This window comes from Phalangium opilio, unplaced genomic scaffold, assembly GCF_054372755.1.
Source record: "Phalangium opilio isolate 3A_F unplaced genomic scaffold, DU_Popi_V2 ptg000078l_1, whole genome shotgun sequence".
In the NCBI taxonomy this organism is placed as follows: domain Eukaryota; kingdom Metazoa; phylum Arthropoda; class Arachnida; order Opiliones; family Phalangiidae; genus Phalangium; species Phalangium opilio.
This window is the reverse complement of record NW_028324186.1, coordinates 715,392-738,735: the sequence shown is the minus strand read 5'-3', so window position 1 is coordinate 738,735 and position 23,344 is coordinate 715,392. Positions and strand designations below refer to the sequence as shown.

General features: G+C 35.8%; 1 long non-coding RNA gene across 1 annotated transcript in view; it reads right to left on the bottom strand.

Moving 5' to 3' along the window:
* The window catches only part of LOC149654955 (uncharacterized), a 547,559-nt gene that overhangs the window by 385,288 nt on the left and 138,927 nt on the right, over window positions 1-23,344 (bottom strand). The window lies entirely within an intron of this gene.

Below are 23,344 nucleotides of genomic sequence, written 5' to 3'. Positions count from 1 at the left end.
TGCCATAAGACGGCACTGGAAAGACATCAAAAACACGAAGATATTTCTACTTCGTTATACGATATCTAATTAAATCGCATTATTTTCACCAAAAGCAAAAAACATGAAAAACCGTTGGCTCAAAGGTCCCCGTAAAGGATTTGAAAATCCAAAATTAGACACAAAATGGTGTAAATTATAAATTTCAAGCAAAAGGTTTTTTTTAAATAATTTTATACATGACAACCTTCGAAGTTAACTTTTATTCATCCATATGAAAGATAATAAAAAACGTTGGGAATGGGGTCCCCTTAGCGGATTTAGTAATTCAAATTTGAACAAAAAATGTTATTTATTACAAATTTCAATTAAACAGGAAGACATCATAAACACGAAGCTATTTCAACTTCGTTATATGATATCATGAAAATTCGCAATATTTTCACTTAAAGTAAAAAACATGAAAAACCGTTGGATCAAAGGTCCCCGTTAAGGATTTAAAAATACAAAATTAGACGGAAAATAGTGTGAATTATAAATTTCTAATTCAAATAATTTCAGACACAACAACCTTCGAAGTTTACTATTATTCATCCATATGAAAAATAATAAAAAAAAACGTCGGAAAAAGGATCCTCATAGCAGAAGTGGTTAGTGAAATTTAAACACTAACTGGAAATTATTACGAATCGGCAATCTAGCTTAATTACCCGCCATCGGTAATCTAGCTTCATTTTCTGCAATCGGTAATCTAGCTTTACTCGGTAATCTAGCTTAACTTCCTTTAATCGGTAATCTAGTTTAATGATAATAATAATAATAATTATAGGCTTTAATTTAGGATATACCTTTAAGAATTTTCTTATTTACAAAAGTGTCCTGCTTTTAAGTTAAGATTTTAAAAATAAAAAGAGAAAAGCTCTAATTTTTCTGCTATTACACAAGACTAGTAAGATTGTTCAAATAATTGTTTATCTTATCTATAACAAGTTTATAAGATTGTTTTTGTTTGATGTCCATTGGGAGTCAATTCCCGAGCTCTATACCCTTATGCTTCAAGCTTTTATTTCTATATCTGGGGAAGTTTCCCGGATAGAAGTTATTTGTTGTGCCACGAGTTTTTACGTTATTATTTGTTGTTTGAAACCATCCTTGAATAAAGTCAAGGTAATAACTAATTTTTATTCTGTACATGAATTTCAGCACATCTAGGCGGTAATTATGTTGCAGAGATGTAATATTAGCTTTTGCTTTGGCAGCTGTGAGTCAAATTTTTGCGCTTTAGCTATCATCTTGATACACTCTTCATGTTTAGCAGTTCCCCTGCTATGTTCACAAAACATTCGTTAAGCATGTTTGCTACAGTTTCTGGATCTTTGTTTTTATTGGCCTTGTATTCCATCGCCGTTATAGGTTTGGTATTCTTTTGCTTGAGGTATGGCTTAATGGTTTTCCAAATATTGGTCGTTTCATTACTGCCGATTCCAATATTAATTTTGAAGTATCTTGTCTTCTCTTTATGGATAAGAGCGTTGACCAAGTTTGTCTGTTTCCTGTACATATTTTGGTACTTTTCCTTATGAGCATGGTTTACTGTTCTTGACTTTGTCTTGAATTTGTCTCTTATGTGAATTTGATGTTTTATATTTGAGGTTAGCCACGGGGCGCTTTTAGTAGATTCATATTTTTCTCTTAGCGGAGCATGCTTGTCCAGGTGGTCAATTATTTCATTTTGTTACATCTGTAGGCCCCTTTCTGGGCTGTCAATGGATTCCTTAGCCTTGTTTAATTTTGTATGGAGTTCTTGAACGAATTTCGAGGTAATTTTCTTATGCAGTTTTATACTCATTTTCTTCCTTATGATCCATGTTAGGTCATGGTCAGATGCTTCACATGCCTTTACTATGACCTCTGTGATTCGTTCCCGGTGATTTACATAAATATGATCAATCAAACTTGTTGAGTTTAGGGTAATTCTGATCGGGGATGTTATCATTTGTATGAAATTCCCCAGTGTCTTGAGAGGTAGTCTTGCCTTTGCCGATAGCGTGGTGGCTTTGAGGTTACAGTTCGTGTCCCCTATGATCAGAATTTCGTTGTTTGTCTTAAACAGTAAGAAATCAATCCCCAGTAGCATTGGGTGTCCATTTTATGGTCGGATCCTAGTCAGACTAGTCGGTATGCAGTCGAGGTCGGCTGTTGGTCAGAACGACCCTCGGTACCGACTATGACGTCTACCTTAAGAGTCGGGTAATAGTCGGCCAAATAGTCCTGCAGTCGGCGTCGGGTGAGTGACAGAAAAAGCTCCTTTGCCGACTGCAGGCCATGGACTAAACAGCGTGGTAGTAATAATTAGTCCATGATTGAAGTGAAGCGTTTTTAAAAAGATATATATATATGTTCATGAAGGAGAATGGACTAATCAGAATTATATATTTGGTTAATTCCTGCGTTTTATACAAAAACACTCACTTTCTTACAGGTGAAATGTTAAAAGACGTATTACTCATATGCTCAAATTATTTAAATTTTAATTTTAGGGCATATTTTTTTCATGTAACAAAGCAACCCACTTCAATTGTATTAATTATGCACAGCGAGGAATGTTAATACTCTATGTTCCATCCACTTTAAAAATGTGTAAAATATTTCTTTGTTTTAAAAAAATATGAAAAAAAACACAGCTATTAAAAGTTTATGCCCTGTGCATTTTTTAAATAATATTTAAGGAATTTATTTAGTAAAAAACGGGGCCTCTGTATGCTCCATTTACCCACCTGGGGGCCGGAACGCCCCTTTATCGCGTGGTCTGTGAGGACCCACGAGGACTATTTTTTTTTATTTCTTCTTCGGTCGCCATCGGTGTTAGGGACGTTCGGTTCGCGCTTTGAGTTACTTTATCGCCATTTTCTACCTGAACTACCACAAAGAAGGACCTGGGCAAAACTACCAAAATGAATTCACCTTCAATTAAGGTAAGTTTATTTTCTAATAAACCTATTTTGTATTTATTTCAATTAATTAAGAACGTTCGCAATTTTTCTTCTATATAAAAATAACGTAAATTAATAAGTAATTCGCAATTTAAAAAAGATTATTTTAAGATATTTTTCTCAAATCCAAGGCTGTGAGTTAAAACATAGTTTTAAGGATTATATGGCGTGAGCGTATGTTGGGAAGATTTCCATAAAATTCGAAATTTCCTTGTTAATAAAGTTTATGCTAGCCATTAAAGGGTCTCTAAAAAAATCGGCGGACCGTTGGATTTTTTTTTTTGAAAACGTCGTTATTGACGTCACAATCCCCGGGGGTGAGCAAAACGAAAGTCTTTCCTTCTAGCAAACGCAGCGGGGGTCTCGGACTCTCGCGGGTCAGAACTGGGGAAACGCCGAAGCAAAGCGGCACTCAACCAATCACAAGAGAGGGGAGGATGGGTCGGGTGAGTTTTAAAAAAAAAATTCAATGGTCCGCCGACCTCTTTACAGTCCCTTCGTAAACCATGGATAAAGGATACGCTTGAGGATATTGGTTCTCACGCTTAGAGGATATGAAACTCCTTATCTCCTACGGCAGGTTATTCTATATATATAGTCTGTTACAACATCGGTTGTCAGCACGCTCAAAGCTAGGTCTCTATGATGGAGCGTCTTAGCGGTAATCTAATGCTTAACTTTGTGCGTGCTGAAAGCTCACGAACAAAATGCTGATTTTTCAGCATTTAAAATTCAATACCGAAAATCAATTTTATCTAAGTCTCTTGTCAGCGCGTCCATTTTAACGCTAAGTCGCTCCAACATAGAGGCCTAGTGTTTCCATTCCTGATAACCGAAGCTGGAACAGAGTATATATCGAATGAACTGCCGTCGGAGATAGGGAGTTGCATATCCTCTAACCTTGAAAACAAAATTTCGCCATTCGTATCCTATATCTATGATATACCTTGGATAAAGAATGCGCGTGAGGAAATTTGTTTTCACTCTACAGGATAGGCAACTCCCTATCTCGGGCGACAGCTTATTCTGTATATACTCTGTTACAATATCGGTTGTCAGCACGCGCAAAGCTAGGTCTCTATGTAACCTAGCTTTGCGCGTGCTGACAAGAGACGAAAAAATTTAGAATTTTCAGGATTAAAAATATCCGCGAATTTTAGGATTTAAATTGAAATACGTGTAGTAGGCTGTAGGCAATTTAGCACGTATTTGAAACTAAAGCCTAGAGGTCCGTACACTCGAGCTAAAAAACTCGCGGATATTTTAAATCCTGAAATTTTTCGTCTCTTGTCAGCACGCACAAAGGTTGGTTAGAGAGAGACCTAGCTTTGCGTGTGCTGACAACCGATTCTGTAACAGAGTATAGGTATACAGAATAAGCTATCGTTCGAGATATTGAGTTGCCTATCCCGTAGTGTGAAAAAAAAATTAATCAAGCGCATTCTTTATCAATGATCTGACGTTAAACGAGAAGGGCAACATCCGGTTTTTAAGTCTGACCAATCCACCTTATTCCCTATCGCCAGAAGTACGGCTTATCTAGGGAGGAAGAAAGGGGAAGAAATTCGCCTGTCGTCTGCTACAGTACACATATTTGGCCTTTGTAGCAGACGACAGATCAATTTCTTCCCGTTACTCCACTCTACGAATCCCGAGATAAGCTTAACTTCCTACGATTGAGAAGGAGGAGTGAGGTTAAGGAGTTTGCATCTCAGACCCTTTTTTCAGGACTGGTCAAACATTTCTGTTATTCCCAACCCATGCCCCACGTTACTCTCTCTGAAGTAGAGTGCAAATAATGTAAACAAATAAAATGGCCGATATTGGTAGTTATGTTTGAAAGTTTAAGCCTGGGCGTGTATGCTAGAATTGTTACAAAAGATTCACTGAGCCTAGCTCTATAATGAGTTATATTTTATCTAATTTAGCATATAGGGGACAATTACCAGATCCATTTTATGTTATGGTTTGGTTAGAGTTAGGTAAGCTAAGATTAGTGTAAGGGTTTAGTGAGAGTTTGGTTTACGTTAAGTTTAGGGTAGGCTCTGCTCTGGTTTGGTTTAAAGGGTCTGTAAAGAACTGGTGAATCTCTTGGATTTCCATTTTTTTCGAATGTCGTTAATGACGTCACAACCCCCCCCCCCCCCCGCGGAGATAAGCGATATGAAAGTCTTTCCTTCCTTCCGAGAAAATAGTGTTAAGGCATTTTCCTATTTTAGTGTTATTTTAAGCAAACGAGCTATATTGTCTTGGTAATTCGATCGTAGCACCGCTCCCTGCCACTATTACTAGTATTCCTTTTTTTTTTGAAGAACATTTCGTGCACGATGCGAACGTTCGGCAATGTTGTAAAAATTCTGATGCTTATGATTATCAAAACAGGACTGAACATGTATTCAATTCCAAAGGCCGTATCTTCAAGGCAACGAAATAGAGTAAACAAACAACTGTATGAGCAACTGCTTTATAATGAAAACTGCAATTCTGGCTTGTCAAAAGAGGCTGAGAATGATAGAAACGTTGAAATTGATGAGGCTAATTATACTGTTGATAGAGATTATGAGATAGTGTATAGTGACACAGAAATATCAGAAGAATTAGAACTCGATAATAATTATTATGAAGGGATAGAATCTGAATTAGATGAAGTTAATTTTGAAAGCAATGATACAGATTCAGAAACTGGCGAAATTCACGATGGTAGTAGGCAGTCGGGAAATTTTCAAACGGATTTGGCTATTTGGGCTTTAAAAAATCGTATTACCCATGTTGACCTGAATGATTTAATGGCTTTGTTACGTAGAAATGGTTTTGAAGTACCCAAGGACAGTCGAACAATTTTAAAGACTAAAAGTTCGGTGTCAAAAATAAAAATTTTAGGATCAGGAGAATATGTATATTTCGGTATAAGAAATGGCCTTGCAAAATTTCTCATGAGCAATTATCCTTATGAACCAGATATATCTTTAGCAGTGAATATTGATGGAGTTCCTATATCAAAAAGTGGGAATAGAGACTTTTGGCCAATTTTGGTTTCCGTTTTTTAATTTCGCTGACGGGCTTGTAGGGAAGCCATTTATGGTAGCCTTATTTTGCGGGCAAACAAAACCGTGTCCTTTGAAAGATTACCTTGGGGACTTTATAAAAGAGCTTAAAAATTTAGAAATGAACGGCTTTCCTCTTGGTGGAAAAGTATACACAGTTAATTTGAAAGGTCCCTTTATTCTAGACACTCCTGCAAAATCATTCATTAAGTGCACCAAAGGACACACAGGGTATAGTTCGTGTGACAAATGCGTTATTGAAGGAGAGCATAGGGAAAATCGCATGGTGTTTATAGGAAGTGATTCTGAAATGCGTACTGACAAGTCTTTTGTTGACAAGTTGGATGATGATCATCACTCAGTTGGAGAACACAGTCCTTTGGTGGAACTAAATATTGGAATGGTTAGCCAGTTCCCCTATGATTATTTACATCTTGTGTGTTTAGGAGTTATGCGTAGGCTAGCCTATTTTTGGATGAGACAAGGGCCATTCTGTATCCGTTTGGGTCAAAAAAAACATATCTACAATATCGGAAAAGCTAAAAAGTGCCATTTTTCATATCCCGAGTGAATTTGCGCGTAAGCCCAGAGCTCTTAAACACATTGACAAATGGAAAGGAACTGAATTAAAACAGTTTTTACTTTATACCAGCCCAGTTGTGTTGATTGGGGTTCTTGGAGTGAATGTTCTTAAGCATTTTAGACTGTTTCATTGCGCCATTTACATTTTATCGAGTCGAAAATTCTGCAAAACACATTGTACTTATGCTTCTCAACTTATCAAGATGTTTGTGGAAGAATTACCCAAACTATATGGAGAGAAATTCGTAGTTATGAATGTCCATAGCTTATTGCACTTATATTTAGACGTTTTAAAATACGGAGCTCTTGACGGGTTTAGTGCATTTTCATTTGAAAACGAACTTCATTTTATCAAAAGAGAATTGAGGACTCCTAATAAACCCCTGCAACAGATTTGCAAAAGATTGAGCGAGAAAGATAATTTTGACTTAACTTCGCTTTTAAGAAAAACTGAAATACAGTTTATTAGCCCGCACGACTTCGACTACAGTTCAAGTCACTGCAGAAATCTACCCAAAAATGGCAAATCATTCAAAAAAATAAAAACAGATAGATTTGTAATTTCGATCTCTCCTAGTGATTCTTGTTTCTTGCTAAAAAATGGAGATTACGTTAGGATCATAAATATTTTTAAAGATGAGAACGATGAAGTTTTATTTTTTGGCCGTGCATATAAATCCTTTAGGGATTTGTTTGACTATCCCCTTAAATCAACGCAGCTTGGAATAGTGAGAGCTTCTGAACTAGTTACAAATGTTAGCGTTTTCCCGTTATCATTTATTAGCCAAAAGTGTGTTGCACTTCCATATAAAGGTGAAATGGCTGTCATTCCGATGTTACATTAAATTTTAGGTAAAAATTGTTTTCGGCTAGATTTTGTGAAGAATGACATAATACCTCGCCGTAACTAAACCTAATAATTGTGCTTTATTCCTGACTCGCAGAAATATGCTGTTGTGTTTTTCATTGATGATAATACAATAGAAGTTGTTCTTTCCATCTGGTTGCGAGAAAATGGAAAAAAATGCTTTATGCCTAGCAAGGGAGGACCGTCTTTCTTTTCCAAAGCTATGAAAAATTCATAATCAGCTGATAATACTTGGCCACAATATGACTGTGAACTACTTCTGTCAACAAGTTAGTAGTTGGATTTTATATTATGCTATGGAGGATGTAATTTTTTGTTTTTGTTTTTAAACTTCAGATGATTATGAAAAAGCGCAAGATAAAGCTAAAAGATCGAGTGATGATTCTGAAGTTTATAGAAGCACGGATAATGAAGAAGCTAATAAAAAACGTAGAGCCAAAAAAGCAGTTATCGAGTATCCACATGACGAATATGAAACCATAACTAAAGAAAAACCTTTGAAAACAAATAAAATAGGAAAAAATAAACCTCAGTATGAACCACCAGCTGCACCTCTCTTTCCTGTTCTTGTACTTAATGGTTTGCTCTTAAAATGTGTATATAGTAGAGTAATATAATTTCAAATCTAATTATGAACACGTTTTTAGGTGATAATTCCGTTGAAGCTGAAGGTTAAAATGCAAAGCTAATTGAGTCACAACATAATGATCACGTTGAAGAAATTTCGAGAACGAACGGTAATAGAATAAGGTGTTTTTAAAAGGCATTTGAATAAAATATATTAATTTTTAACAATTATTTCAGCTGAAAATGATATCTTTGAGAGATCTCCTTTAATTGAAGGATCGAATTCATTGGATGACAGAGCGCTAGGTGATCCATCTACCGGAGAAAATGTTTATGGGGTTGACAACGGTGCACATGATACTAACACTGAGGTTCTATCAAATGGTAAAAATGGTGAGCTTGTAAAACGTTTTTGAATATTCTTTACCCCGGGGCTTTGACAAATTAAAATTTAATATTTTTCGGGCGAGTGAGGTTTGTTAACACCCTTAAAAAAAACCTTGGAAGAGCATCAAAATTTATTTTTTTTTCTTGCATTTCCATAATTTTCCAGGCAAACCTACCTCAATAAAAATCGCTAAACATGGAGTGCAGTCTGCTTCCCCATCACCGAAGTCAATTGTTACAAATCATAAAAGAAAACGACATGAATATAGTAGTCTCTGTGAGTCCAGAACAAACAAAGACTATAATGGAATACCAAAGCGTGGCGGGACTACCTCAAAAACTGAGAAAATAACCTCAAGAAAAAAGGATCAGCAAGAAACTGAAAAGACACCTACAGGTAGCCCAAAAATCAGTGAAAGTGAAACTGAATCTGATTCAAGTAGTTCAAAGCAACGCAAAATTAGTAAGTAACGTTCAGTAAATGGAGGTCGGAAAAACATTTCTATAAATTTAAGGCTGGAAATGCAACCCTCGTGGAATGTTAATATTCTCTAATTCTGTTATCCTCAAAGGTAGAAGTATCGCACGTAGGAGAGAAGTTTCTAGTCTAAGCAGTGATAGTGAAGAGGATGAAGGTAATAGAGTTTGGGTGAATAAATCTTGGCCTCGTGATAGCGGTTCGAGTAGAAGTCTTATGAAAGAAAAACCATCCAATTATAAGAATCAAAATAAATCACCTTCAAATCAGAGTAAACTGATACCTGAAGAAAGTAAGCATAAACAGACTATTTTTTCTATAAATTAGGGAGTAAATGGGGTTTGGACAGAAGAAACCAAAACTAAATTTTTGGATTAAAATAGGGTTCCAGAAAGAAGTTCTTTACATTTTGAGTGACCTCAAACAGCAAGTTGCTCATATGTCAGCTGTTGTGCGACATATTTCTTCCGTTCTGCTTGAAAAGGAGGAAAATATGAGAGATGTTGAACTTTGTGATATTCAGTTTCCACTGAAAACCCTCGCGCAACTTAGAGATTTGGAGGAGCGAATGATTGATAGGGAATTTAGTGACAAAATTGTAATCTCCTCTATTATAGATAATAATATTAAAGCATATAACACAAATAATTTCCTTGACAGATAAGAAAATTATCATCATGGGGTGGAAATAATGTTAAAAATACCACTCGAAGGATATTGTACGAGGTTATACCGAAACCTCTTATTGATAATTTTAATTGGATTGGAGCAAATGGGAAAGAAGCTTTCAGAGAACTGACATTGACCAATGCTATTAAAAGTAAGTTTAATGATTATTTCTATCACTAATGTAAAACAATATTATTAATAATATATTTCCTTCCTGAAAGGCGCCGTAAGGAGACAAGCGAAGCATTCTCAAGCAACTGACTTTGAAATAGAAAAAATAATGAAGGCATTTGTTAAGCACAAAGCTGACCAACAAGGCGGACGAAAACTTCAAGAAAATAAGCAATAAGAAGATAATTTACTCATTGTTTTGAAAATAAAAATAATCAAATCTTTCAAATTTGCCTACTTTTTATTTACAATAACTAATGGGGTAGTGTTGATTGATGGTACAGTTTCATTTCTGCATGTATTGAGCTTGAAGTAAAGCACAAGCTTTATACATCTTAATGATGGTAAATGAAAACACTTAAATTAATACAGTTTCTATGTATTCGAGGGGAACATTAGGCAGATAAATATTCCTATTGACTTTCCATCATGTATTTCCGCAAGTTAAGAGCAGTAATTGCTGGGTCGCTTTTAGTAAAAAAGGATCTTTTACCGACTGCAAACAATGTGATAAATTTACCAATAAAAAAAAGGTCGGTGTCGATAAATTTAGGCTATTTACCGACTGTAAAGTTACTATTAAAAATGCCAGAGAAAACCCGGTCGGGAGACAAGACAATATACTACGAAATATGTAGTTAAACCACTAGCCTTGAAATGGTCGACTTAGGGCGGCACATGCCATGGAAAGGCCGATAAATCACCATTAAAATTTGTGGTCGAAATAAGGTCGGAAAGTGGTTCTAAAACTTCAAAACGACCAGATGCCGACGAGATTTTAAGTAGATAATTTTCAGTCGGCAAGCAGTAATTTGACCAGAATTTTATATAGAGAAAAATTGGCATGTGGCTTGGACATGGTAACCGTCGGCCCGACTCTTTCGTTTTTCAGTAGGCCCGACCAAAAATATTTACAGTCGGCCCGACTGTAATTTGCTACTGGGGATGTTACTCCTTAGTTTAATGCCATAGACTTGTGCAGAGTTGTATTCTTAAAGAAAATTAATTAGATTTCAACCGAGTTTATCGACTCGCGAACAGACAGCGCTTGGATTCAAGCTTACTTAACTTTCTATAGAGTATTTCATCCATAAAACTTTAAATAGAATTACTCCAATTGTTTTCAACCACTAAATGCTAAAAAATGCGAGTTTCGAACGTGCTGTCAATTTCTAATAAAACAGGGCATCATTGAAAAAATCGTAAATCGAGGTATTTTTGAAAAATTAAAACTGAATATACTTAACATAAAAGTTTCTGAATGAAAAGTAGAAAAGGACCTAATATAAAGATCTTATGTTCATTTAAAAACTTTTTGAATCCTAAGGAATTTATAATTTTTGGAATATACGGTCCAGAATTTGGCTTTTTATTTATAAAAAATCCCATGTTATTTCAATGGGAAGTTTCGAGTTTTTTTTCCAAAAAGGCTGATTAATTTTATGTTAAAGAAAACCACCCTTAGCAAATTGACTTTTTATAAAATAAACTATTAGATGGATCTCTTCGAAATTTTAACCACATATTGTGAGTCCGGGTTGTTGTTCTATAGATTTTTTTCAAAACAGTAAAAATAATACGAAAATGGTTAGAACTACTCAAAAAACACCTCATTAATCATTAAAGGCTGTATGAAGTCTTATATAAGAGAGGTACCATTCTCCTAGAATTATAATAAGTTTCAAATAATTTAATGACAATCCAAAACTGCATAAAGTCAATGCTACGGTACTTGACAATTATAGACCGATATCAAAAGGGGCGTCAAAGGGACCGCTATCCTCAGTAGACTGATAGAGAGATAGATCCGGTGAGAAAGGGGGTACTACGTCAGCGAGAACGAGTACGCTCTGCCTGCTCAACCCCCCTTTTTAAATCGGTCTGCGGAAGATATTTTGAAAACGTCGCGCTTGCGCCGAGAGAAACATAAACGAGCTTCAGTCTCAAATCAGAAGGTCGGGACGGGGGGGGGCGGAAGGGCTATAAACTCGTCTTGTTTGCTCACCGTAACGCGCGCTGGAGAAAAAATGAATTGTGGAAGCTAAAAATTGGGAATTTTTCTCATCCAAAGAGAAATATCATTCCAGCCTGAATCCCTTTTCACTCCCGCAATAATATTTTGAATTTTTTTATAGCCAAAAATGTCCAAATTAGGCAACTCACAGCATTGTTCTGGACATTATATAATATAGCTTAATGGGTTGAGAGGAAATAATTCGGTTCGATATTCTAATCAAGAATTAAATCTTTCCAGGACAATTTTTTTAAAAGAAAGGTTTTTTATGCATATGCACAATAAAATAGGTTCTAGCACGTAGTAAAAGTATTTGAATATTTTCTATTTATACTGAATTCGAAATCGTTATGTTAATATCTATGGAGCATAACATTACGAGTTGGATAATAGTTTGCGAGTTAGACGTTTTTGTTGTAAAATTTCGAATCATAGCAAATGTTTGAACTCTCCAATTAAAACCAAATTTCTCGTATTGATAAAACTGAAATTCAAATTGTAATACATGTAATAGTTTCCAATTTCTTTGCCTTTGTGAGTTTAAAAAACTGTGGCCAATGATTGTCTATATGTGAAGTTTTTTAAGCACTCGTTTTTGTATAATATACTGTATTTCAATTTTTATAGTCTAATACACTCTAAAGAATGACAAAGGTTAGAAGGATATATTTACGAATGGCATCGTCAATTAAACTTAGAATAGGGTTTTTAATAACTTCCTCTTTTATCAAAATATTTTTAATAACTTCCTCTTTTATCAAAATATTTTCAATGCTCATTTTTTACTGCAAAGTGTTCCAATGGTTTTTCATTTTTTTATTTTTGCACTTCAAAAATAATCATTAATTTGATAAATACCTGTTTAGTTGATATTGAGAGTAAATTCTATTTTGTGTTTGATTTGACTTATTACATCTATAATACTTTTATACCAACAATTTCTCACTTTCTTTGCTTTAAAGGAAAATTTGAAGAATTTATGATTCATCTCTAGTTTAACTGTGAAATTTTCATACCCGAGATGGCGATTTTTCGTCTTTTTTCTTTTAATGAATATTAAAAAACTTCCTCAACCAAACGCACGAAAAATGATTACAATTTTTGATGTAAACCTGTTTAAATGAAATGTTAATAAAATCCCGTATTGTGTCTAATTGTGACTATTTACACCTGTTATATGGACCCTTCTTTCAATGGGTTTTATGTTTTTGCTTTAGATAAAAACTGAATAATTTCCGAAGGTATCGTATAACACATTAAAAGAGCCTCGAATATTTGATATATACCTGTCCTGTTTCATTGAAATGCTTAATACATCTCATTTTTGTTCAATTTTGAACTCTTATATCCACTATGGGGAGCCTTTTTCAAGCGGTATTTCATAATGTTTCTAGTTAGTAGTCTTAAACATTATATCTAAATTATGATTCTAATTTACTGCATGATTCAGAATCTTAAAAAATTATCTAGTTTCATCCAAATTCTAAAATAGATTTCATATGGAATTATTTAAAATTTCAATTTAATATGTTTATATATTAAATTAGAGGCTATTTTCAGTGCGTTGTACTTTAGGAGATTTAATAATTTTCAACAAAAAAAATTTAAAAATCATGAAGAAAAGGGTCCCAAAATTATTGAACAGTTTGGAAATGTCAGGCGTTCAATCAGGAAAGGTGTGCAGTATCATCCAAGATCTTGGGTATCAAAACAAAACTTTCAATTATAATCCAATAATATCTCAACAATTTACTGTGACTTGCTTATTTACCATGAATTTAATATATATTTGTCTGTATAAACATCATTTAATAATAATATCAAAGTAAAGGTTACGGATTATGGTGTATTTCACCAATCCGTTATATTTACATAGGCCTTCAAATCGGATGATAACGTAAAACATACTCCTTTATAATTGGAGGGAACTTGATAATGAACACGTCCCTTAAAAGTGGAGTCTCTCTTCATATAATTGAATTATTATTTAACACAACGATTAATGTGTATGTGTTTCAAGTCCACCGCCCTGAGAAGATGTACCAGCTTGAAACACATTAGATTTCTTCCTTATCAGTGCCTACATTTAATATAGTTTGGCCTACCATAAGGAATTCAATAATGAAATTTGAAATCGAACTTCTCTATTCAAAATTGAACGCTACAACTGTTAAGTTTCGATGTTTCATCAAACGCTTGTCCACCATGTATTGTTAAAAGGTGAACTGCTCAATTTTGAACGTAAGCAATTGAATATGAACGCTCGACCAAACTCTCCGACGTTGTTCAATAATGATTGCAAAAACATACAATATTTAACGTTTAATTTTAAATTTAAATTTGAACGGTTTCGTGCTTAAATTTACACGATATACTAACCTCTAGCATTCATATTTGAATAGGCTTTGTCGTAAGTCTTCGACATCGCGAACTTCACTTCGGTATACCAAGTCCTTGAGATGGCCCCAAAGAAAAAAATCGCATGGGTTAAGATCGGGAGATCTTGCTGGCCACGCAACAGTTCCGCCTCGACCTATTCACCTCCGTTTAAAACAAATTATGCTGTGTTGGTCTAAACATTAAGGTAGTTTTCAACGTCAGAAGTTGTAGTTTTTAACGTGCTTCATGGCGTACGTGCACATTTGGAAGCTTATCTGGAACTAATCATGGTCTACTTCACGAATGCAAAGTACACTGTAAAAAATTGTGGTGTCTAAATAGTGCCATAATGGTGTTAAAACAATGTGCACTATTTGTGCACCTTGACAAGGTGCGGAAATAGTACGGAAATGGTTCGATATTTTAAAAACACGATTAGCTTAAACGAATGGTGTAGAAATGGGTTTATAAAGCATAATTCTTTAAAAGGTGTGCAAATGATACCTTAATTATATAAAAAAAAAACCCATTGAATACCTCATTAAATGGTGCTCAAATGGCATAGAATTAGTGCGAAATTTTTTAAGCACCATTCGCTTAAATAAACAGTGTGAAAAAGGGTTGAAAAAGCCCCATTCATTAAAAGGCGCACAAATGATACCCAAACGATATAAAATAACACCTTCGCAAGGCCCATATAAAAGGTGTTCAAATAATGTGAAAATAGAGTTATGTTTTGAACACCATTGGCTTAAATAGAAGGTGTAAATAAGGGCGGAAAAAACCTCATCCTTGGAAAGGTGCGCAATTGATATAAAATAACACCTTCGCAGGCCCTTAAAAAGATGTTGAAATAATGTGAAAATGGAGTTATCTTTTAAACACCTTTCGCTTAAATAGAAGGTGTAAGAAACGACTGAAGAAACCTCATCCTCGTAAAGGTGAGCAAGACTCATAAGAGATGGTGAAATAACGTGAAAATGGAGTTATGCACTCTAAATTAAGGTACCTAAAAAGTGTTGTAGTTGTGTAAAATTTATTCCGCAGTACACCTTGACAATGTGTTGAAATTGTATGAAAATAGTGCGATATTTTACAAACACCATTAGCGAAAATGAATGGTGCAAAAAAACGGATTCATAAAACATCATTCAATAAAAGTTGCTCAAATTATACACAAATGGATTAAAATAACACGTTCGATTAAACCATTAAATGGTGTTAAAATAATACGAAAATACACCTTTGCAAACCCCTATTTACCCAATTTTAAGTCCTTAATTAGCCCATTCCAAGTCTATATTTACCCCATTTACACCATTGCAAACCCCTATTCACCTCATTTCAAGTCCATATTTACACCATTTCAAGTCCATATTTACCCAATTTCAAGCCCTATTTACACCATTGCAAAATCCCTATTTACACCATTGCAAAACCCATATTTATACCATTGCAAAACCCATATTTATACCATTGCAAAACCCCTATTTACACTATAGCAAAACCCCTATTTACACCATAGCAAAACCCCTATTTACACCATTGCAAAACCCCTATTTACACCATTGCAAAACCCCTATTTACACCATTGAAAACCCCTATTTACACCATTGCAAAACCCCTATTTACACCTTTTCAAGCCTTATTTACACCATTGCAAAACCCCTATTTACACCATTGCAAAACCCTTATTTACCCCATTTAAAGTCCCTATTTACCCCTTTTCCAGCCTTATTTACATCATTGCAAACCCCTATTCACCTCATTTCAAGTCTATATTTACCCCATTCCAAGCCCTATTTACACCATTGCAAAATCCCTATTTACACCATTGCAAAACCCCTATTTACACTATTGCAAAACCCCTATGTACACTATTGTAAAATCCCTATTTACACCATTGCAAAACCCATATTTATACCATTGCAAAACCCATATTTATACCATTGCAAAACCCCTATTTACACCATTGCAAAACCCCTATTTACACCATTGCAAAACCCTATTTACACCATTGCAATACCCCTATTTACACCATTGCAAAACCCCTATTTACACTATTGCAAAACCCCTATTTACACCATTGCAAAACCCCTATTTACACCATTGCAAAACCCCTATTTACACCATTGCAAAACCCCTATTTACACCATTGAAAAACCCCTATTTACACCATTGCAAAACCCCTATTTACACCTTTTCAAGCCTTATTTACACCATTGCAAAACCCCTATTTACACCATTGCAAAACCCTTATTTACCCCATTTAAAGTCCCTATTTACCCCTTTTCCAGCCTTATTTACATCATTGCAAACCCCTATTCACCTCATTTCAAGTCTATATTTACCCCATTCCAAGCCCTATTTACACCATTGCAAAATCCCTATTTACACCATTGCAAAACCCCTATTTACACTATTGCAAAACCCCTATGTACACTATTGTAAAATCCCTATTTACACCATTGCAAAACCCATATTTATACCATTGCAAAACCCATATTTATACCATTGCAAAACCCCTATTTACACCATTGCAAAACCCCTATTTACACCATTGCAAAACCCTATTTACACCATTGCAATACCCCTATTTACACCATTGCAAAACCCCTATTTACACTATTGCAAAACCCCTATTTACACCATTGCAAAACCCCTATTTACACCATTGCAAAACCCCTATTTACACCATTGCAAAACCCCTATTTACACCATTGAAAAACCCCTATTTACACCATTGCAAAACCCCTATTTACACCTTTTCAAGCCTTATTTACACCATTGCAAAACCCCTATTTACACCATTGCAAAACCCTTATTTACCCCATTTAAAGTCCCTATTTACCCCTTTTCCAGCCTTATTTACATCATTGCAAACCCCTATTCACCTCATTTCAAGTCTATATTTACCCCATTCCAAGCCCTATTTACACCATTGCAAAATCCCTATTTACACCATTGCAAAACCCCTATTTACACTATTGCAAAACCCCTATGTACACTATTGTAAAATCCCTATTTACACCATTGCAAAACCCATATTTATACCATTGCAAAACCCATATTTATACCATTGCAAAACCCCTATTTACACCATTGCAAAACCCCTATTTACACCATTGCAAAACCCTATTTACACCATTGCAATACCCCTATTTACACCATTGCAAAACCCCTATTTACACTATTGCAAAACCCCTATTTACACCATTGCAAAACCCCTATTTACACCATTGCAAAACCCCTATTTACACCATTGCAAAACCCCTATTTACACCATTGAAAAACCCCTATTTACACCATTGCAAAACCCCTATTTACACCTTTTCAAGCCTTATTTACACCATTGCAAAACCCCTATTTACACCATTGCAAAACCCTTATTTACCCCATTTAAAGTCCCTATTTACCCCTTTTCCAGCCTTATTTACATCATTGCAAACCCCTATTCACCTCATTTCAAGTCTATATTTACCCCATTCCAAGCCCTATTTACACCATTGCAAAATCCCTATTTACACTATTGCAAAACCCCTATGTACACTATTGTAAAATCCCTATTTACACCATTGCAAAACCCATATTTATACCATTGCAAAACCCATATTTATACCATTGCAAAACCCCTATTTACACCATTGCAAAACCCCTATTTACACCATTGCAAAACCCTATTTACACCATTGCAATACCCCTATTTACACCATTGCAAAACCCCTATTTACACTATTGCAAAACCCCTATTTACACCATTGCAAAACCCCTATTTACACCATTGCAAAACCCCTATTTACACCATTGCAAAACCCCTATTTACACCATTGAAAAACCCCTATTTACACCATTGCAAAACCCCTATTTACACCTTTTCAAGCCTTATTTACACCATTGCAAAACCCCTATTTACACCATTGCAAAACCCTTATTTACCCCATTTAAAGTCCCTATTTACCCCTTTTCCAGCCTTATTTACATCATTGCAAACCCCTATTCACCTCATTTCAAGTCTATATTTACCCCATTCCAAGCCCTATTTACACCATTGCAAAATCCCTATTTACACCATTGCAAAACCCCTATTTACACTATTGCAAAACCCCTATTTACACTATTGTAAAATCCCTATTTACACCATTGCAAAACCCATATTTATACCATTGCAAAACCCATATTTATACCATTGCAAAACCCCTATTTACACCATTGCAAAACCCCTATTTACACCATTGCAAAACCCTATTTACACCATTGCAATACCCCTATTTACACCATTGCAAAACCCCTATTTACACTATTGCAAAACCCCTATTTACACCATTGCAAAACCCCTATTTACACCATTGCAAAACCCCTATTTACACCATTGCAAAACCCCTATTTACACCTTTTCAAGCCTTATTTACACCATTGCAAAACCCCTATTTACACCATTGCAAAACCCTTATTTACCCCATTTAAAGTCCCTATTTACCCCTTTTCCAGCCTTATTTACACCATTGCGAAACTCCTATTTACCCAATTTCAAATCTATATTTATCCCATTTAAAGTCCCTATTCATCCCATTTCAACTCCATATCTACCCCATTTCAAGTCTATATTTACCCCATTTCTTGTCCTATTTTCACTATTGCAAAACCCCTATTTACCTCATTTCAATTCCTTATATTTACCCCATTTTAAACCTATTTACGCCAATGAAAACTCCTATTTACCTTATTTCAAGTCCTTATTTATCCCTTATTATCAGGTCTAAATGTAACCCATTTCAAGTCTAAATTTAGCCCATTTCAAGTGTATATTTACCTTATTTCCAGCCCTATTCACCTCTTTTCAAGTCTTTATTTACCCCATTTCTTGTCACAATTTGCCCATTTCAAACCCCTATTCACCCCATTTACTGCGATCATTATTGTCGTGTTCGGTGGGACTTCACTACCTTTCCTATTGTGTATATACACGTTGAAGGCTTTTCTATTATATCAAGCTCGAATTAACACGACTATAAGTTAATGCCGTTAAAATTATCCAAATGATCTCTCTTGGGTAACAACTAATGGAGTCAGATCGGTATAAATAAAGAGCACATGTTACTTTTTAAAGCAACACCTTTCTTTCTTAGGCATTAAACTAGATTCCCACTTGACCGAAAAAAACCGGCGGAAATCACACAGCCAACGGTAAAAATTTTAACTTACGCTGGCGTCCGGCGGTAGACCGTTCAAACTACGACTGAATTTTCAGTTTGGCGGTAGATATTTTTGGGTCACGTGACAGATTTGAGTTGTTTCCTCAACATCTATTTCACACTCTTTGTCCCCTTGTCGCTTGGATCGTACTAGAAGGGATATTTTCTAGCTTCCTCAGTAAACGTTTCCTTATTAACATCTTATCTCTTTTTACTTCCGTTAATTTAATTTTTCTTTCTTGGTGGTATGTTTCCGATAGGCCTTGGTCAACCACAAAAATTGGCGGCTATCAATCGATCTCGCGTGTGCGTGCGCTCTTGGAATTTATGACGTTGTCAGTGGGATAATTTCATTGGCTGATATACCGGCGTAACGCCGAACACGACCGAAAAAATAGAACACAACTTACGCCCGACCGAACGGAAATTCCGTCGGTCGAACTCCTTTCTGCCGGGTTTCCGTCGTCTTTTCCGTGGAGTGGGAATCTAGCTTCATAAAAGCGGGCCTATTCGAAAAAATGCTCCATTTCTTTAGGTCCTTGAACAATAACGCTATATTTATAAAGGATTTTGAAGAATAAGCATCTTCTTTTTCCAAAATATTGCTTGTTTTATAGATCAGATTAGGGTTAGGAAAGGCATAGGTTAGTTTTGCTTAGGCGTCTTTGAGACCTACGGTTCCTAAATTAAGCATTTGACCTCGTGATAATAAGCGTATGCATATATTCATATCCTATAAATGCTAAAAATTGAAAAACCATTTCAATGATAATAAACATTTTATCGGTGACAGCGTTTAAAAATGAAATGTTTTTTAGAGGAACTATGTTACGTTAGAAAATAGATTTTGGGTCCTCATTCTATGTTCAAACTTCATTACAGTGTTACATAATGCATATGACTTAAATATAACAATTTGCTAATCGCATTATCAAGGTACATTTCTTCGATTTGAAAATATTTCGTTCTTCTAAACTCTAAATTTAGCTTAATATTTAAAAAAATACATGGATTTATTGCTCATTTTACCTAACCACTCAATATTCATTAGATAATCAGATTATCTCGGGTATAGAGTCTTCGTGTTCCCGAGAATTACTGTATTTCCATCGGGAACTTTTAATCATAATATACCGAATCCAAAATCCGCCAAATTGCGGGGTTTTTTCAGCCGAATGGAAGACAATCTGTTAATTGCCGTAGTAAAATCAACTTGGAATGGGGTGAACAGGGGTTTGAAATGGAGTAAATAGGGCATTGAAATGGAGTAAATAGGGCATTGAAATGGAGTAAATAGGGGTTTGAAATGGAGTAAATAGGGCTTGGAAATGGAGTAAATTGGGCTTGGAAATGGAGTAAATAGGGCTTTGAAATGGAGTAAATAGGGCTTTGAAATGGAGTAAATAGGGCTTTGAAATGGAGTAAATAGGGCATTGAAATGGAGTAAATAGGGGTTTGAAATGGAGTAAATAGGGCATTGAAATGGAGTAAATAGGGGTTTGAAATGGAGTAAATAGCCGCTTGGAAATGGAGTAAATAGGGCTTTGAAATGGAGTAAATAGGGCTTTGAAATGGAGTAAATAGGGCTTTGAAATGGAGTAAATAGGGCTTTGAAATGGAGTAAATAGGGCTTTGAAATGGAGTAAATAGGGCTTTGAAATGGAGTAAATAGGGCTTTGAAATGGGGTAAATAGGGCTTTAAATGGAGTAAATAGCTAGGGCTTTGAAATGGAGTAAATAGCTAGGGCTTTAAATGGAGTAAATAGCTAGGGCTTTGAAATGGAGTAAATAGCTAGGGCTTTGAAGTTGAGTAAATAGCTAGGGTTTTGAAATGGAGTAAATAGGGCTTTGAAATGGAGTAAACGGAGACTTGAATTTTTTTGTTGAATTTATCGCACATGGCCAATTTCAGCATCAAACAGATGGGATGAAATCCTTCTTTAACCAGCTTAAGGTAAAGATTCATAGCCACCTCAATTTTGTTCCCTCCCGTAACTAGTCTACTTTCTAAGGTTCAGATGTCATCTTTTGTAACAGTTCCGACTCTAATTCGGTTAAGAAGGTCGCCATATACTCGGTCGTCCGCCTGACGAACGTTTTGCGTTAGTTCATCGTATCGGAAGTACCTCCAAAGATCAGTGCCTCCAATGCTATTAAATCTTAGTCTAGCTTCCTGGGAAGTGACTTTTAAAAACGCAGGATTACCCTGTACAGGCGGCAATTGGAAGAAATCTCAAAAAACAAGATCGCAAACCACACCGCCGAAAGGCTTGTTCATTTCCCAAAATTCATTTAGCCTCAAATGAACGTAAGTTAGTAGTACCGAAGACACCATAGAAATCTCATCGACAATCAAGAGTTTCAAATTTCCAAGAGTTTGTTTCATAATGGAAATGTCGCAACTTGGTCTAGTGCCGTGCCCTCGAAATCAATTTCCATAGCGGCTTCGACATCATGCATCGCATTTTCTGTTTCAACGACGATTTCTTTCCCTTGAAGGGCATTTTGATCGTCAAAACTTTCTGTGTCCGAAATAGCTGAAGTCCCTTTAGCTTTTTCGGAGGCTTTGCGCTTCTTTTGAACTTCTTTGGATACCGAGAATTTCTCATGGTATTCTCTCATGGGTTTTAGCGTTGCAAATTCGCCCAATAATTCAGTTTCGTTTCGCCATGGTTTGAACAGAATAAGTAGAGCGTGGCAGTACTTTTCTGGTTCCTCTATTGGGTCGTGAACGTAATATTCTATTATGTAGGGCTTAATCCTCTTTCTCATCAAACCGAGATTAATTTTCAACTCGATTACATTTTCAGATTTTTTCGCTCCCTCCGAGTACTTGACGTAATCGTAAAACCGCCCGAACTCTCGCAAGCTTAAATCTTCCAACCTATCGGGTCTGTTGGGATACTTGTCGGACACAAACCCTTTTAGGCAAATGTCTTCGCTTTCAAGATCAGTTGCCATCAAGCGTGCAAGATCCTTGTAACATTTCAAAACTTTCGATCGGTTTTCCTTGAGGTTATTGTTAATAAACCTGGTGCTGTCAGACTTTTGAAACAATTTCTGACCCAACATCATGTCCAAGGCTTCGTAAATACCGACCGATTTATTTGTGAAAGATTTCAGTCCATAAGCGAACAGTCTTTTAGACAAGCTTTCGTGTGCCAACTCTGCGAAACACTGATCCATTTCAGCCCGATCTCCCTTTGTGACGTACGACGTGACGTATATCGCCACTTGTTCCGAGGAATCGGCGACAAACTACAAATCCATAATGGCTTTTAATGCCAAAAGTAATGCCGGATTGTAGTCATTGATAAAAACTTCGCTCTCATTTCTGGGCAAATCATACTGGCGTTTTTGGCTTCGTTTGATTTTACGATGACGCGTAACTGATTCAGCAGAGTTCAATGTCGCAACGTTTGGTAAGTTTCGAGGAAAACCGTGACGACACACTTTGAGCTCCTTATTTCCTCTCTTAACCTTTCGGTAGCAACTGCTCCCTGGCACGTCAGCATTCACTCGTCGTAGGTGGTCGTGAAGTTCAATGTCATCGTATTCGGCCGGATTCAAAGTTAAAAGCCAAGTAGGGGGGCCATACTCCCTAATAATGGCCAAAACACATTTGAAAACTTTATACCAATAATCCTTGGTTCCTCGAATGTGGCCCATGAAAGTCGCTAAATTACTCTCGAGCTCCGAATCTCGAGATTCAACTTGATACACGAAATCATTGACCGATACTTTCATGGGTTTTTTCACGCGTAGAACGTAATTCAAATTACTGGTAATGGATTTCATTTCGGCCTCTTGGTAAAAATGGAACATGAACGTATAATCTCGCCTAAACATTGGATTTACGTTCAAAAGACGAGAAAGTCGGTATTCAGTATCCGTTATTTTCCCAAACGGTCTTTCGTCGTGCTTGCCATAGCAAGCCATTGGGAATAAGTGCACGAATGACATGTATTCTAGATTTATGTCCCAATTACTGATAGGCTTGGCTTCCACACGCTTCATTTGG